General features: G+C 47.2%; 1 protein-coding gene across 2 annotated transcripts in view; it reads left to right on the forward strand.

Annotated features, from left to right (window-relative positions):
- The window catches only part of NUP93 (nucleoporin 93), a 1,186,812-nt gene that overhangs the window by 132,541 nt on the left and 1,039,116 nt on the right, over positions 1–15,155 (forward strand). Inside the window, exon 1 of one of the 2 annotated variants that reach the window (XM_069640334.1) lies at positions 552–868. The exons of the other annotated variant lie outside the window; for it this stretch is intronic. The gene's annotated coding sequence lies outside the window, so the exon portion shown is untranslated. Of the gene's footprint in view, positions 1–551; positions 869–15,155 lie in introns of those variants that run through there. 2 annotated transcript variants of the gene reach the window in all.

Genomic DNA, 15,155 nt, shown 5'->3' on the forward strand with positions numbered 1-15,155 from the left:
AGATTAAATGCTGCAGTAGACGTGGTTCCCTTTAACGTGAAATGAGTCTGTGTGTCCATGTATGGATACAAAAATGTTATGTTCCCGCTACCTGGTGTTCATTTTAAATAATTGCAAAATATTTTATTAACTTTGGTCATTATAGAAAGATGCATTTTTATTTGCTTAAATGTGTGACAATGTAAGCATCATCATCTTCCCGCACAAAATGGATCGAAATGCTAGAACCGATGTGGCGTATTTAAAAATATCCCCACCCGCCCACCAACCCCACCCCCACGCGGAACGGTGCGAAGTCTTGCTGCTGCTTTTAAGGGAACGACACTTTAGCTGGTGCTTGCCCAGCAGCCATGAATCACTAGGCAGTTAATGCCTTTTTCGCTTTAACAAGACATGACAGATAAAATGATAGTTAACTGTGCAGGATGTCGGAAGTCATCAAAAATTCAGATCAAGATAATTGCCGCAGCAAAAGAGGAGGAAGTATGCAAGATATTGAAGTGCTTGCACGATGCCACCCCTGAAAGGCATGCAGCATGGTACAGTCCGTTAACAATCAAATATGCTCTGTAACCTATAAGCGCTTACTCCCATCGGTGGCCGTCTTCAGGCTGGTTTGTGGCTTGCGTTATAGAAGCGAAATGCCTCCGCGCAGAAAATGTAGCAGTATACATTGCCTGCAACGATGCTCGCCTGAGAGGGGGCGGCCTCGCCCTCTCTGCCATCCTAGAGCCATCACTGCTGCGGACATGCATAGGTGTATCTAACTTAAGAGCTGCGTGTTGCAGGCTCCTAAACCATGCTTCCAAGGAGAGGAAGGATTCCCATGTAGAACAGGTTCGCGATTCCAAGAACTTGCGATCTACAGGTAGGGGATATCGTCTGTGTTTTCAAAAAAGTGTTTTTTTAATCACTGGAGTAAATGGGGCTTTTCCTGGTGGGCGTTGTACATTTGATGCAGTATGAGTGAGACTGATTGCAGTGCAGACTGGTGCTATGCGCGGTGCCGCACCCCAGTGTTCAGCATCGTTTGGGTGGGGCTGTATGCTGCCTGTATGCCTTGGTAAGTGTGATGCGCTTTGGGATATCATGTAGGAGGCAGCTACTCTGCATTTGTGGTGTGTATAAGGGCAGTTTTCCCTTTTGTGATTTCTTTTTTTTAATTTTTTTTTTTAGTTTTAAAAGATGATTTGTCTCCTTGATTTTTAACCGTTTAAACATAATCCAAGTTCACGTTTCTAAAGATGGAAGCAAGTACGTTTTATATTGATTTACATTCTGAGTCTCCGAAACCTGACATTGTTACTCTTGACATATTAGCATCTATTGCTCATGTAGAAAATATGGACCCTTTTACTTTAACTAGAAATGGTTGTGTTTACGAATATATGGCCAATGCAATGGGCACGGTGCAAGCATGCAATGTAGTTCTACGTGTTAATAGAAAATGTGAAATAACGAGTGCATTCTTTCAGCTCGATGTTATATAGATGTCTGGACTCTCAACCCCACCAGGTCCTTCCAAATGTGTTGTCGGGCATGAAGCAACTAACACTGTTAGAGCCACCTCATACCTTAGTTGAAGGAGCCGGGTTAGGCTTGTGAGATTAGAGTACCAGCCATATATAAAATGTTACCGATCAATTCTAAACAGAGTACTTGGTTTCACCATTAGTCTCCAAGCAGGCAAACTATGTATGGCCTGTCGCAGTGCGTGTAAAATGCACTCTAGTTACAAATTCTTTTAACTTTGTAATAAATACAACGTGGGCTGCTGATACTCCCAGCAAGCATCAGCATAATTTACATTATTAGAAGAATTGGGGAAAACTCCATTTTATTCTTTGCTGCCAATGTTGCCCTTGCAAAAGACGATTGTGTAGAATGTGTTTCTGAGTTTTGACATGGCTTGACTGCTTTGTCCAAAATTCAGTGCATGCTTTAATTCTTGGCCTATTCATTTGCTGATTTAATTTCCATCAAAAACAAAATTCTTCAATTAGATACATTTGCCAAACACTGGGTTTTTCTGAAATAACCTCTGCTGTATGCAGACTTGGCCATCTCGTTATACCATTGATGATTCATTTCCTTTGCCTTAATTAGGGAAGGTGAGACATCTTTTAAAGGTATGAAAACAAACGTGTGTAGTTTTTGAGGTAGTGATGATTTTTTAAATAGGCTACTGCCGTATAATAAAGATGGCGGTTCCTCCAAGATTTGCTGTGTAAGTCAATGAACAGACTAAGTGTGAGTGGGTGTTGGGAGTATTTCGGCGTTTCATCTTTGATTCAGATATTTAACGTGAGCTCTTTTCAGAGCGGCTAAACACGTTCACATTCCCGAATTGATATGGGGTTGAATAGCTCTGATGCATCATTTGTGCATCTGTTTTACTATTTTTATCAAAAATCCATTGCTCGTATTGCGCGGTTTTGTATAAAACAAATACAATAACGTATTTTACTACTGAACATGTTTAACATGTTGCTCCTTTTTTGACATTTGGTTAAATGGTAGTTGTTGAAATGGATTTGTGGAAATTGCAACATATGTAGAGCAAAGCCATTGTGCCCCACTTCTGACGCCAGCATCTGCTGTCTTGATGCTGTGGAACTGGGTTTCATATTTTTACAATGCCTGTTTTACAGATTTACTGAGTAGGGTCTGCCTCATCTGATCCAAGTTGTGTGTGACTCATTAATTTTTTGTACGGATATTGATTCCAAAACTGAGATATTTTGAAAACTAATATTGAAGGCTCAACTCCCTTATTTCTATAGACAATGCCGTTTTTGAAAACTAGTCTTTATCAAAAGTAACCAGTTTGATAATGTAAATGTATAATCTTGTTCATGGGTTGCTGTAAATTTAACTGCATACAAGTAATCTTTCCAAGTCTCTTTCTAATACTTGTTTGTTGATCTGAGAACTGTTACCCGCCTTTGTATGTAATTTTAGATATCGATTCTACTTTATTTGCATGGATTGTGAATTGTTATACTTGCGTATATGTCGGTGTGCGTTTACGTACGTGTGCATATGTGTATATATAAATGTAGCAGACACTTTTCAGATGCTTCTTCACAGGAAAAATCCGATCTCGCAGACACACAGGCTATGGTGTCCACAGAGGAACGCAGTTAATGATGTTTGATTTACGTTTTTTGCGTTTACATTTTGTAAAATGTTATATTTAATGTCTACTTATACGATTGGTGTTTCAAACTACATAATCCTATGGTCCGTACTCCAATTTCCAAACCTCTTCCTTTTCTTTGCTATTAGTTTAATCTGTTAAAGGCTTATTACTTGCCAGCAAACTATGCAATGTCACGTATATTTCACAGATTAGTCAGATAACAGACTGTGTGTCCGTGATTTGATAGCAGTTGTCTTCCCTCATCAAAAGAGTGATATAATGCGATATCGCATTGCATGCTAATGAAAATGCATTGCTTTATTTCTCGTGCTTTTACAGGGTTCTAAACATGTTGCCTAGTGGGCAGAGATCTATAACGGACTGATCTGACAATGCAATAAATGAATACATATGTATGAAGTAACCAGTGTCGTGGGTACCGTTTGTGTGGGAGAGGAAAGGCAGGTTTTGTTGGTGGAAGGCACATCACTCTCTGTGTCCGGAAAATAGGCAGTATAGGCCCTTCAACATGCTCATTGTATTTGGAAAGTCCCTGCCCACTCGTGTTCTTTTCTTTGAATCCTGGCACTTGAGTCCTGTATTTCTGGCGTCTATGCTCCAGCTGTTTTGGTGCAATACACATATTGACTCTTTTGCTGTGCACTCTCCCTTCTCAATGGGAACAGTTCGGGTTTCAGGAGACGTCCTATAAGAAGATATATGGTGTTGGTTCTCAGGGATGGGCTTGGTGTGTTCTAAAACCTCGGCCCCTGTAGCAATGTTATTGAGGTCAGGTGAAAGTAACTCCTAAAATAAACACAATCATTGCACCGAGAGGTTTCATGCATGATATATAGAACTTTGAATTCACTCATGGGCTACACTAGGACCAATGTAGTACATTAAAGGTGGGTTTCATATGCTGCTGGTTTTTCATGTTACCCTCAATGACATTAAAACACAGATGCTGTGCGTTTATTTGGGGCACAAATGGATTCCAGCCACCAGAGGACACTCTAGTTCTTTACCATCTGCTTTGGTTCAGGAGCTGAACACCTAGGGTGTGGGCCACACAAATGGGATTGCTTTGTTCTTCTCGGCACTGCCCCACACCAGACTCTTTGCTTCAGTGCCTACATTCAGAGATCTATACTATTTTTACATATATGCATGGTAATAAACCATGAACGTTATGGTGGCCTTAAATATGGTTGAAAAAACTTTTACCTGAAATTTGAGATTAGAACAGGCCATTGCAACTAACGAGCACACTCCACAGCGACACCCAATAGCCATCGCTGAAAGTTTACCTCCATACCACTAAGCATTGCATTGTGGGTATTCGCATTAGTGGAAAGCATTTTTTTTCATTTGAAAAAGCGTCCTTGTCAGAGGACCGCATTATTTTATACATGTCTTTATCATCCAAAGACTGACAGCTCTCAAGAATGTAGACACACACATTACGCACGTCCCTCTTATAGGGGGATCGGTGCAGTCTGACATTCTTGTGATTGGAGCCCGGGAGAAGGTTTTACAAATACCTCCTGGCCAATATTACCCTATGATAGAAAGGGAATGTTTGGGAAGCATACAGGTGCAAATAATATTCTGAAAACAAAGTGTATGATTGCTGTGAAGCATTTGTGTAGTTTCTGTCGATCGTTAATGCAAATATTTTGGGTGGGGATGTTTTATAGGCCACGTGACCGGTGATCGTATACTGCACGCCTTGTCTCATTTTCATTATTTTACATTTTGAAATATGAAGGGACTAGTGGCCTCCTTTTCCTTTTGCTTCAGTTAGTAATTTATAATCATCTGGCTGCTTTGTATTGGTTAAAACATTGGCACCTTCTAAGAGTTTCGTCGCCCTGCAAAGCATAGCCGTTTGCAAATTGCAGTTATCCCTCTGTCCCTACGGCGCCTGCTACCAGCGGCCGCTTGTTATCTGAAAAATACAGGGTCTCCTCTGATGATCTCTAGGGATTACTCCTGCCTGTCGTCGTGGGCGGCAGCACAGGAGAGAACCGCCGTTAAATCATGTCGTGCTTGAAGCTGCATGTGCAAAATACTATTCTCGTCTTTGTGGCACTGTAGATCAATTTCCGTGAACACAACTACTTTAAATCCCCAAGAAATGGTTTAATAATCCAGTTTGTTGGCAATGTAAAAGCGCAAGAAAAAGATCAACTGAAAAAAATAATTGGGCATACAAAACAAAATATGAGATGATGTTTTTGCTTTTATGGGGTGAAATCTCAAAGTATAATGACAAAGCATTATTTGCATCCCGGAAAAATGAAATCAATGTGTGGACTTGGACTATTAATCACATGTTAATGTTGAAGGTATTTGTACCGCGCACTGTCACCATCGGAATTGGTCCCCAGGCACTCTGGCGGATCTGCAAACAAGAAGGTGGGGTAGTGTGTGGTAAGTCAGGTGGAGAAGGGAGTACGAAAGTGAGAGAGTGGTGTCCTTTTGGCAGCTCCAGTTCAGTTTTCATCGTGCGCCGAGCTTGGGTGCGAATATCGGATCGACGTGAGACTTTCGTGTGACTTATGTGTTTGTTGTTGCGATGTGGTGCGGTTTGTCGTGCGAGAGGATGGTTGTGTGGATTTTTGTGTGAGATAAGTATGCAGAAGTTTGAGCTATTGGGTTAGTGGGTTATTTACAATCACAGGTTCCCTTCCTGTCTATCCATTAATGCCTGGGTTTACTTTGCAGCTCGTTCTGTGGTGCGATTCTAGCTTTCTATATTTCAATTGCCTGTTTTTTACTTTGCAGGCCAAGATATTATTGGTTCTTCAGCATGGGGTCTGGCGTGGATTCACATGCTCATGAATATACTCTGTCTTTAGGCTGGGAATCCTTGGTAATGGAAAAAACTGTTTTTCGTTTCCAAACTGTCTTTTTCCTATAAACCAATCACTGAGCTCTGGGTCATACTGCCCCCAGCCAATGACTGCCCGCTACCTAAGCCCCTCCTCTGGCAGTCATCTACAGATTTTTGCAGCACCTTCAAGTGTTGGGAGTCCTCATGCTTCGCTCTTTGAGCTTTTTGATCAGTTTTTTGCTTTTTGAGAGTTAAACTCTATTTTTCAGTCGATCGAGCCTGTGTGCTCCATTGATCATCCTTCCGACTAACAGGGATCCGTTTTTTTTTTTTTCAGTGCCCCTCAAGGGCTGTTTTTGTCAAGTATTCTTCTTGCAGGCTTCCAGAAGATTCTTCAGGCCTACACCGCATGGATCATGTCGGACGAGAAGGACGGCTCTTCCCTCTTCAAGCATTGCTCCGACTGCGGTTTGCAGAATGTGTACATGGACGACAAGCATTCCCAGTGCCTGTACTGCCTGCACCCGACGTATAAGGAGGAGGGTTGTGAGATTTGCCGTGGCTTCTCGAAGCGCACGTTGAAGGATCGACACCAACGGTTGAAATCGTGGCTGCAGTCCAAGGCCTCTATCCATGGTGGCACCAAGGGGCATGCCACTCCTGGATCCGGTTAACCGGAGCGGGCTTCTAAGTCCTTGGAGGGCGCCCCACCTGTGGGGGCCCTACACAAGGCCAAGCACCACAAGTCTGATTCCACCTGGGTCACCGCTGATGCGGGCGCGATCATCATCCCCATCGGCATCGATCTCCAGCCACCACTCTGGATCGTCGTCCAAAAGGAAGTCAGCTACCCCGGGGAAGCTGAGGGAGAATCCGGAGATGGCCAAGCAGGAGAAGGCCAGACAGGGTGCGGTATCTGACCCACCAGCGAAGAAGAGGCCCAAGGTAGACAAGGGTTCTGACAAGGCCCCGAAGGAGAAAGCTAAGCAGGACAAGGTGTGCTACACGGCCAGGAAGCAAAAGGCCAAACCGGACAAGGGATCGAGCCTTTCCGTGAAGGCCCAGGTGCACCAGGCGAGAAGTTGCCCTCCCTCGAGGTGGTGGTGGCATCGCTTTTGAAGGCTGCAGGGGCTGTTAAGGATTTGAATCATGCGACACACCTTGGTCTCGGCCTAGTATGTAGCGCACAACTGAGATGCTTTTCTCCTTATTTTATGCAGATTCAATTTGAGATGGTACACCACTCGTATCACACCTCCTTTTCAAATGTTCCCTCAACCCACAAATAAATTCTAAATGGATGGGAAGACACAGCAGGTCATTAGGAATAAGATGCAGAAAACTGAGCCAAATCTGACCTTGCCTCACCAAATAAGAGTGGAAAACAGATTTTTAACCCCTTGCAATGTTATGAAATGACACTCGGAAATGGACAAATAATAATTAATGAGCGGTTAAAACTCTAAGGTAAATACAATTTCTCACTTTAGCAACAATGCATGGACACTAACAATCAGAAGCAATGGATTACCAAGAGCATATAATTAAATGAGTGGAAAATTTAAAACATGTTGCAGCAAAATGACACGTGTAAAAGTTGCATTTTCTTAATTCCCGTTTTAAATTACCCAAACGGTTTTTAATAAAAATGGCTGAAATACTCTGATTTGGTGTGCTGTGTCTGGGGGATAGATATATATCACAGGGACACTCTAGAGTTGAAAATAGGTCTCTAGCTATGAAACTGGATGAATTATGCAAGATATAAAAAGGTGCGCTTTGAGCAAAATGAAGCAGTGAAATAGGAAAGGAAATCAGTTGTGACAAGAACAATTAAAAAAAAAATGTGTTTATTTATGAATCAGCGCACAGAAGAACATATACAGGAACATTGCTTGTAACCTCACAGAACATATAAAACCCAAAATGTCCCATCCCCCCACCCCTGTGTTCCCAAGCAGGCCTTGTTTCTGGGCTTCATTCGGCCTGAGCAGACAGTGAGTTGTCGCCCGTAAAGTGGAGGGCTCTCGCTATCAGGCGTGGCTTGTAGGTCAGGGCCGGGTAGTTCTGGTCATAGTCTAGGACCGGTGCCCAAATATCAGTGAATCGGTGGACCTTCTCGGCTATCAGAATGTCCCAAAGTTTAACCCACCAGTGGGTCATCAGGGGTCCTTCCGCGGACTTCCAAGTGCGGGCCACTGTGATTTTGGCTGCCAACAAGAATTGGGATATCCGCGTTGCTCTCCTCCCTGTTCTCGGGTAGGAGTCCGGGAGCGGGATCCCCAGTAGGACTTGTTCGGGCGTTAGCGGGATTTCCATTTGTGTGATGTCCTTTATGGTGGCAAGGCATTGGGCCCAGAACTCCCTTATTTTGGGGCAGGTCCACCACATGTGGAAGTAGGAACCTGGGCGGCCGCAGAGACGCCAGCAGTGGGGGTTCCAGAGCCTGCTGGAAGTGATGGAGACGCAGGGGGGTGGGGGTAGTACCAGCGCAAAAGCAGTTTGTGGGCGCATTTCCAGTTAGTGATACAACAGGATGCTGTGCGCGTTCTGGTCCAGATGTCTACCCACGTGTGATCTTCAATAGCATGACCCAGGTCCGCCTCCCATTGGGACATATAGGAGGGCCTAGTTTGAAGGGGGTCTTCCTGCAATAGTTTGTAGAGGGCTGAGATCTTTCCCCAGGCCGGCAGGTCGTTCACTGTAAGCTGTAGCGGGGCAAGGGGTTGTGTTGCCGCCGCCCGGGTCTGGGTGTGGGAGCACCAATGTCTCAGTTGGGCATAAGTGAATCTGTCCGTCTCCGCTAGCTGGAAGATCGTTTTACAGCGTTCAAAGGTGAGGGGGACATCCCCCTCGTATAGCTGCCCCAATGTTTCAAGGCCTCCTGACACCCAGTTCCTAAAGTTCGTTGGGTGAGTTCCGGGGAAAAAGCTGGGTTGAGGAAGACTGGGGAGAATGCGCTCAGGCCCCCTGGGATACCTCTGTCTGCGGGCCCACTCCCATGCCTTTATCAACAGCTTCGTGGCAGTCAGCACTCCTGGCCATCTCCGGCGTAGTGCATTGGGGATAAACGGAAGAAAGCGAAGGGGGAGAGGGAGGCAGAATTGTTCGAACTCTACCCTCTTTGGGCGTCCAGTGGCGAGTCCCCATGCTTAAAAGTGGGCCAGTTGTGCTGCTGTTTGGTATTTTCGAAGGTCCGGCACCCCCAGTCCTCCCAGTCTCGTGCTGGCCATCATCGTTCTCCGAGGGATCCGCGCTTTCTTGCGCTTCCAAATAAAGTAGATGATTTTCCTTTGGAGCCGCTGTAAAGGGGGGGAGAGGGATTGAGGTTGGGAGGGAAGCGCAGGCGTAGAGGAAGCGGGCGAGGAGGTTCATTTTGCATGTCGTTATGCGACCCAACAGCGAGATCTCCTGCGTCTGCCAACAGGCAAGATCCTTTTCCAATTCCTCGAAGAGTGGGGGGGAAGTTGACCTGGTAAACCTTCGCCGGGTGAGCGGGTATCTGTAACCCCAGGTATGGGATCGCTTGGGTGCTCCATTGAAACGGGGATTGCTTCTCTAAGGCCTCCCTCTCGCCTGGGCTCATGCCCACTCCGAGAGCTGGTATCTTTAGAAGTTGATGGCAAATCCCGATACCCTCCCGAAGCCCTGGATCTCGTTTAGGGCTGCCCTCATGGAAGCTTCAATGTTTGCGATGGTTAGCAACACATCGCCCGCGTAGAGGGCAATTTTATGTTGGGCTGAGCCGATCCTCAGGCCACTGATCAGGGGGCTCTGGCGAACTTGCGGGCTAACGGTTCCATGGCCAAGGCGAAGAGCAGGGGAGATAGTGGGCCTCCCTCTCGTGTTCCGCATGTGAGAAGGATTGGATCCGACAGGCGGCCATTAACTCTGAGCAGGGTCTTAGGGGCTTGGTAGTTCGCTAGGATCATCCTCCTGAAGGTCAAGCCAAAGCCGAAGGCCTTAAGGGTGAGGCGCACCTAGGGCCAGTCCACCTTGTCGAAGGCTTTGGTTGCATCCAGCGCCAGCAGGGACAGTTGTTCAGAGTCCTGACTGGCAACCTCTATTAGATCCAGTGCCCTGCGAATGTTGTCTTTTGTCGACCTGTGATATATAAACCCTGTCTGATCCGGGTCGAAAATGCTTGGAAGAATAAGCGCAAGGCGATTGGCCAGGATCTTGGAATATATATTGGCGCCCAAGTTCAATAGAGAGATGTGTCTGTACGAACTATTCTCCTGGTGGTCCTTTACAGGCTTGAGTATGTGGACCGTGATGGACTCCTTCATTGATGGGGTAACCGTTCCAGTGGCTGCGAATGAGTTGAAGAGGCGGGTCAGGGGGGCCACTAATTGGGGCGGAAGAGTTTATAGAATCGTGTGGAGAATAAGTCTGGGCCAGGGGCCCTAGGCTTCAACCTTTTTAATGGCTTCCTCCACCTGCTCATTTGTAATAGGCGTTTCAAGTTCTCTTGCCTCTGGAGTCAGGAGCGGGAGCGCCGCCTCTTGGATGTAAGAGCGCTGCTCGGCCAGGTCCCACGGGATTGCCGTCATTATTTCCGACTGGTGGGCGACTGCTAGACGTAGTTTCTCGTGGTCCGCATGGTGGATTGTTAGGGAGAATTCTCTGAAAAGGCTAATTTCCCAAACCTAGTTGGTCCCCCAGCAGCTTTGCTGGATTTTTGGGGTTTATTTTTTTCTCTTGCTAAGAGCGAGACTCTTTTTCTCCCACTCTTAGACATGATTTGAGGTGTTCATTTGACTTTGTATGTGTTTGATTGGCTATGGGGTCCTTTACCCCATAGGGCTTCATGTGTTTTTGATATGTGGGTTACAAAGCACCCTCCGTGCAATAACCCAGGGGTGTCGTAGCGACCCCCAAAACATAGACTCCATACCCTGGGACTGACTGTCTCCCAGGGCATGTAAAGTCACCATTGGCTTTACTAGTCTTAAATTGTGAACAGAACCAGTACAAACCATCATATTGTGGACGTACTGGTCAGGGCAATTTGATTGCCCCGGGGTCTGTTCGAGGGGGCACTGTCCAGTCCCCCCGGCCGAGTTTTGGCTGGTGGCAGTGGATACTACTTTTTATATTCGACCGCGAATATATTCCTATGGGATTTTCCCATTGTTCGAGAGTACCACTTTTTAAAATAGCCTCGAACATACCGCCGGTTTATTAAATTAATATAAATTCACCAGTTGGTATTTTTTGCCGAAACTTGGTTCCAAAATGCCGTTTGTGTTCGCTTCTGTGACTCCAACCCAAGTCGAGCCCTTTGTTCCACTTTTTGGCGGGCTTCTCCACAGAAGGGGGTTTAGGCACCCTGGACTGAGTTGCCTCGGCAACTCAAGTCGCACTCTTGTGTGATTGGCCCCCGGCTCACCACTTAGCATGTTTGAGTGACAGCTAGGCTGAATGAATGGGGGTTTTCTGCATAAAAGCAGGGCTTTGGGGACTGGAACTTCAGAAGTCGCCACAGGACCTAAAGAATCAGAGGAGGGAGAAGTCGAGCCGACCTGCAACGACGACACCACTGGTGGAGCCCTGCTGAACCGTCCCACCACTTTTCCCGAAGACAGAGGAGATCTCCAGTCCGGAGAGTCTTCTTCCTTTGACTGGTGGGGATAACCAGTTTGCCTGTCTTTTCGCCTTCCTGGACCATCTCGTGGCCGCCTTGCCCGTGCCAAGAACCCCGGCAACCGGAATACCACGGTTTACCACTACTGCGAAGAAAAGGGTAGTACCTTGTAACCGGAAAACTCCGCGGCTGGTTTCTTCCCTGGCAGTGCAACGACCTTCATCTTTCCTCCATGTCGAGACCTCCTCTTCCTCTGGACGAAACACTGACTTGCACCCGCTGCCGGAACAACTGCCCCCGCTGGAGCGTTCTTCCCATTTCAAGTACTGTGTCCCGCCTGGCTTCCCTTGCGACAGATCGTTCGGGGTGACAGTAAATCCTCGACTTTATAGCCTGGGTTAGCCTGGGGCCTGGTAACTAACCTTTCCTGAATTGATCTCAATCTTTTGCGAACTATCTACAAAGACTCTTTGGGCATAACCCCACTGTGTGATCCTGGACACATTTCGCTTGCTCTCTCTAAGAGTGGGCCTGGCATTTGAACTTCCTTGCTCTCCAGTAGACTTTGCCTAACCTGCCTCACTGTGGTTCTTTTAAAAGTATTGAAATTGTGTGCTTTCTAACTCTGCCTTTTCCCTCCCTTTTTTCATAACTTATTAGAGTGCCATCTTAAGGTAAGCGCTCTCCTCTCTCTGAAAATAAGTGGTGTTTCTCACTAAGACTTGTCTAATAAGTAATCAGGGTTGTATATCTATAATAGTGACTGTGTGTTGAATTTACTTACGTCTTTTTGTGCTAGTGTAATTTTCAAGTGTGTCTTTAAATAAATAATTATAAAGACACACTTTTACACCCAAGCTCTGGTCAGTGTTTGCTTGTGCTGCTGTATCTCTGTACCTATTGTGTATACTCTATATACTGCCTAACTCATCTTGAGAGAAGTCTACCAGGTAAATCTGGGTGGTACAGACTGCTACCAATTGGGTTTACTGCCAACCACCTGTAGTCCTAAATCTTTTGCAGTGGTCCCTAAGGGAACTACACAGGTTTCTGCCTAACTTGGATCTTCCCCTGTGAGTCGCGGAGACCCAGGATGGTATTTCTGCTCTTCTCCTTAGCCAGTTTACTGACCAGCAGCTTGTTAGCCTTGTTGTTATGGATGTAGTACCATTGTTTGGTTCTGGTTAGCAGGTTTGCTGTGGTGTTGGCGGAGTGCGCCTCAAGCCTCTTCCTTGCCATTTGTAAGACCCTGTAAGGCTTCGGGGACCAGCCCTTTTGTTTGAGTGGCCTCGGCATCGCGGACTCTGCTTCAAGGATAGCGCGGGCCGCCTGCTTCTGTTTGTAGAACGTGACGCCTTGGGCGATCAGTTCCCCTCTAAGCACAGCTTTCATGGCGTCCCAGGTGTTAGCCTGGGAGGTGTCCTTGTTGCGGTTTTCAGCAAAGAAGTTTTTAATTGTTCTGGCGATTGTGTCTCTCACTGCCATGTCCCCCAACATAGGGTCATACATACTCCACTGGCGGTGGGGAGGAGGATCAGGGTCATGGAACCGTAGGGTGATCAAGACTGGGGCATGGTCCGAGAGGAACCGGGGGCCAATCGTAACGTCTATGAAGGTCAGGATCTGGGGGCAAGCCAGCAGTAGGTCGATTCTAGAGAAGGTACGATGCACATACGAATAGGAGAAGTCTTTTTCTTCTGGGGATAGCACCCTCCAGGTGTCAACGATGTTCAACGTGCGGAACAAGTGGAGCAGGGCTGTTGCCAACTTCAGGTCCCTGGGTGTTGGAGGGGGTGAGACCTATCCTTAAGCGGGTCCGGGACCCCGTTGAAGTCTCCACCAATGACTACTTGCCCCTCAATGAATGGAAGGAGGGAATCTTCCAGATTCTGATAGAATCCTTCCTGGTGCTCGTTCGGAGCGTAGGCTGAGACGAGTGTGTAAAGTTGGCCGAGGATGATGCATTTGACTGCCATAAAGCGACCCTCCTGGCATCTCAGCGAGTCTAGGATCTGGTGCTTCAAGTCCTTTGCAAAGAGGATGGCAGTACCCCGCTTCTTGGTGCCATTGGATGCCAGAAATTGTAGTGGGAAGAGTCTTCTTCGCAGGCGAGAAAAGTCTGCTGGGATTAGATGCGTTTCTTGTAGGAAAGCGATTGCGGTCCCATCGTTCTGTACACTTTGCAGGACGGATTTCCTCTTCGGGGGGAATTCAAACCCCTGACGTTCAGAGTAGTGAGCTTTAATTTTAGATGTAGGGGCTGGCGCTCCGAGTCTGTATTCTGCAGGGGGTGGGGGGGGGGGGATTGGGGGCGAGATGAGTCAGCCATAGCTGTGAGGTGTCAGCAGCTTTGTGGTCTCCTGTGGCTGAAGGATTTTTACAAATGGTCTCCAACGGGAGGTCTGAACTTCCAACAATCGGCCTCCAACGGGAGGGCCTTCAACGGGGGGTCCAAACTGCGACCCCTGGCCACCCAGGCTGTCGTCTGACAGAATGACCAACATGGTTGAAAGTCTCTCCAAGGGTAAAATGGTGGCATCCACCTTGGAGGAGGGTATGGACCGCATGGGGTCTGCAGCGAGCTCAAAAGATTTAGGTGGTTCCAGTGCTATGTATCCTGCACGGGCGTCCCCGCTCCTCATTTTGGTTTGCGGTTTCCCTGCAATTTTGACCAGGGGGCCCGTCTCGGCTTGGGGGAGGTTGTATTTGGAGCAGGGCTTGTTCGGCCCCGGAAGGATGGGTCTGAGGCCCCAGGAGAATCTGGACGGAGGATTGAAGCTGCATCGTCGAGGTGGCTGATGGTGCCTTTGTATGAAAATTGTAGTGCCGTGGGAAAGAGCCACCGGTAGCTAATCTGCTGGTCTCGGAGGAAGAGCGAGAGCAGATGGAGCATTCTGCGCTTCTGGAGAGTGAGAGGGGAGAGGTCCTGGAAGATCTGTAGTGGGATACCCTGGAAAGAAAGCTCGTCCTTTGAGCTGCCTATCGCTGCGATGGCCTCATTGGTGGTGTAAAAGTGAACTCTTGTGATAACGTCCGGAGGGGGGTCTGTGTCCATTCCCCGGCGAGGGCGCAGTCTGTGGGTTCAATCAAGTAGGAGCTGAGCTTCGTCCAAATCTGGTAGCAGAGACTGGAACAAGGAGCTTACGTATTCAGGGAGCTCCTTGTCAGAAATTGAAGAGGGCACCCCTCGGATGCGCAGGTTGTTGCGGCGAGAGCGGTTTTCCATGTCTTCCTGTTTGAATTCGAGAATTTTGGTTCTCTCCATTAATATCTGGACGGTGCGTTGTATATCCGTTAGCGAGTTGGAGTGCTCCCCGGCCAGGTCCTCGACCTCCCCCACCCTCTGCTCAATGCTACGGACCCTTTGCTCAGTTTGCTCTAGTTTAGCAGTGAGTTCCATCATACAGGTTTTGAATTCTGATTTGATATCTGACATGAAGGCCTGGAGGTCCTCTTTGGTTGCGAGCGTCCCTTTGTTGTCGGTCGCCTTCTAGGGTGTAAGTTTAGGGGGGTCTGCTTTCTTTCCCCTCTCCGAGGCCTGCAGCATGGTAGAAATGTCAGCCGATTTGGAGGCCTTCAGAGCTTTG

The sequence above is a fragment of the Ambystoma mexicanum genome, chromosome 1q (genome assembly GCF_040938575.1).
Source record: "Ambystoma mexicanum isolate Mex_15411 chromosome 1q, UKY_AmexF1_1, whole genome shotgun sequence".
NCBI lineage: Eukaryota > Metazoa > Chordata > Amphibia > Caudata > Ambystomatidae > Ambystoma > Ambystoma mexicanum.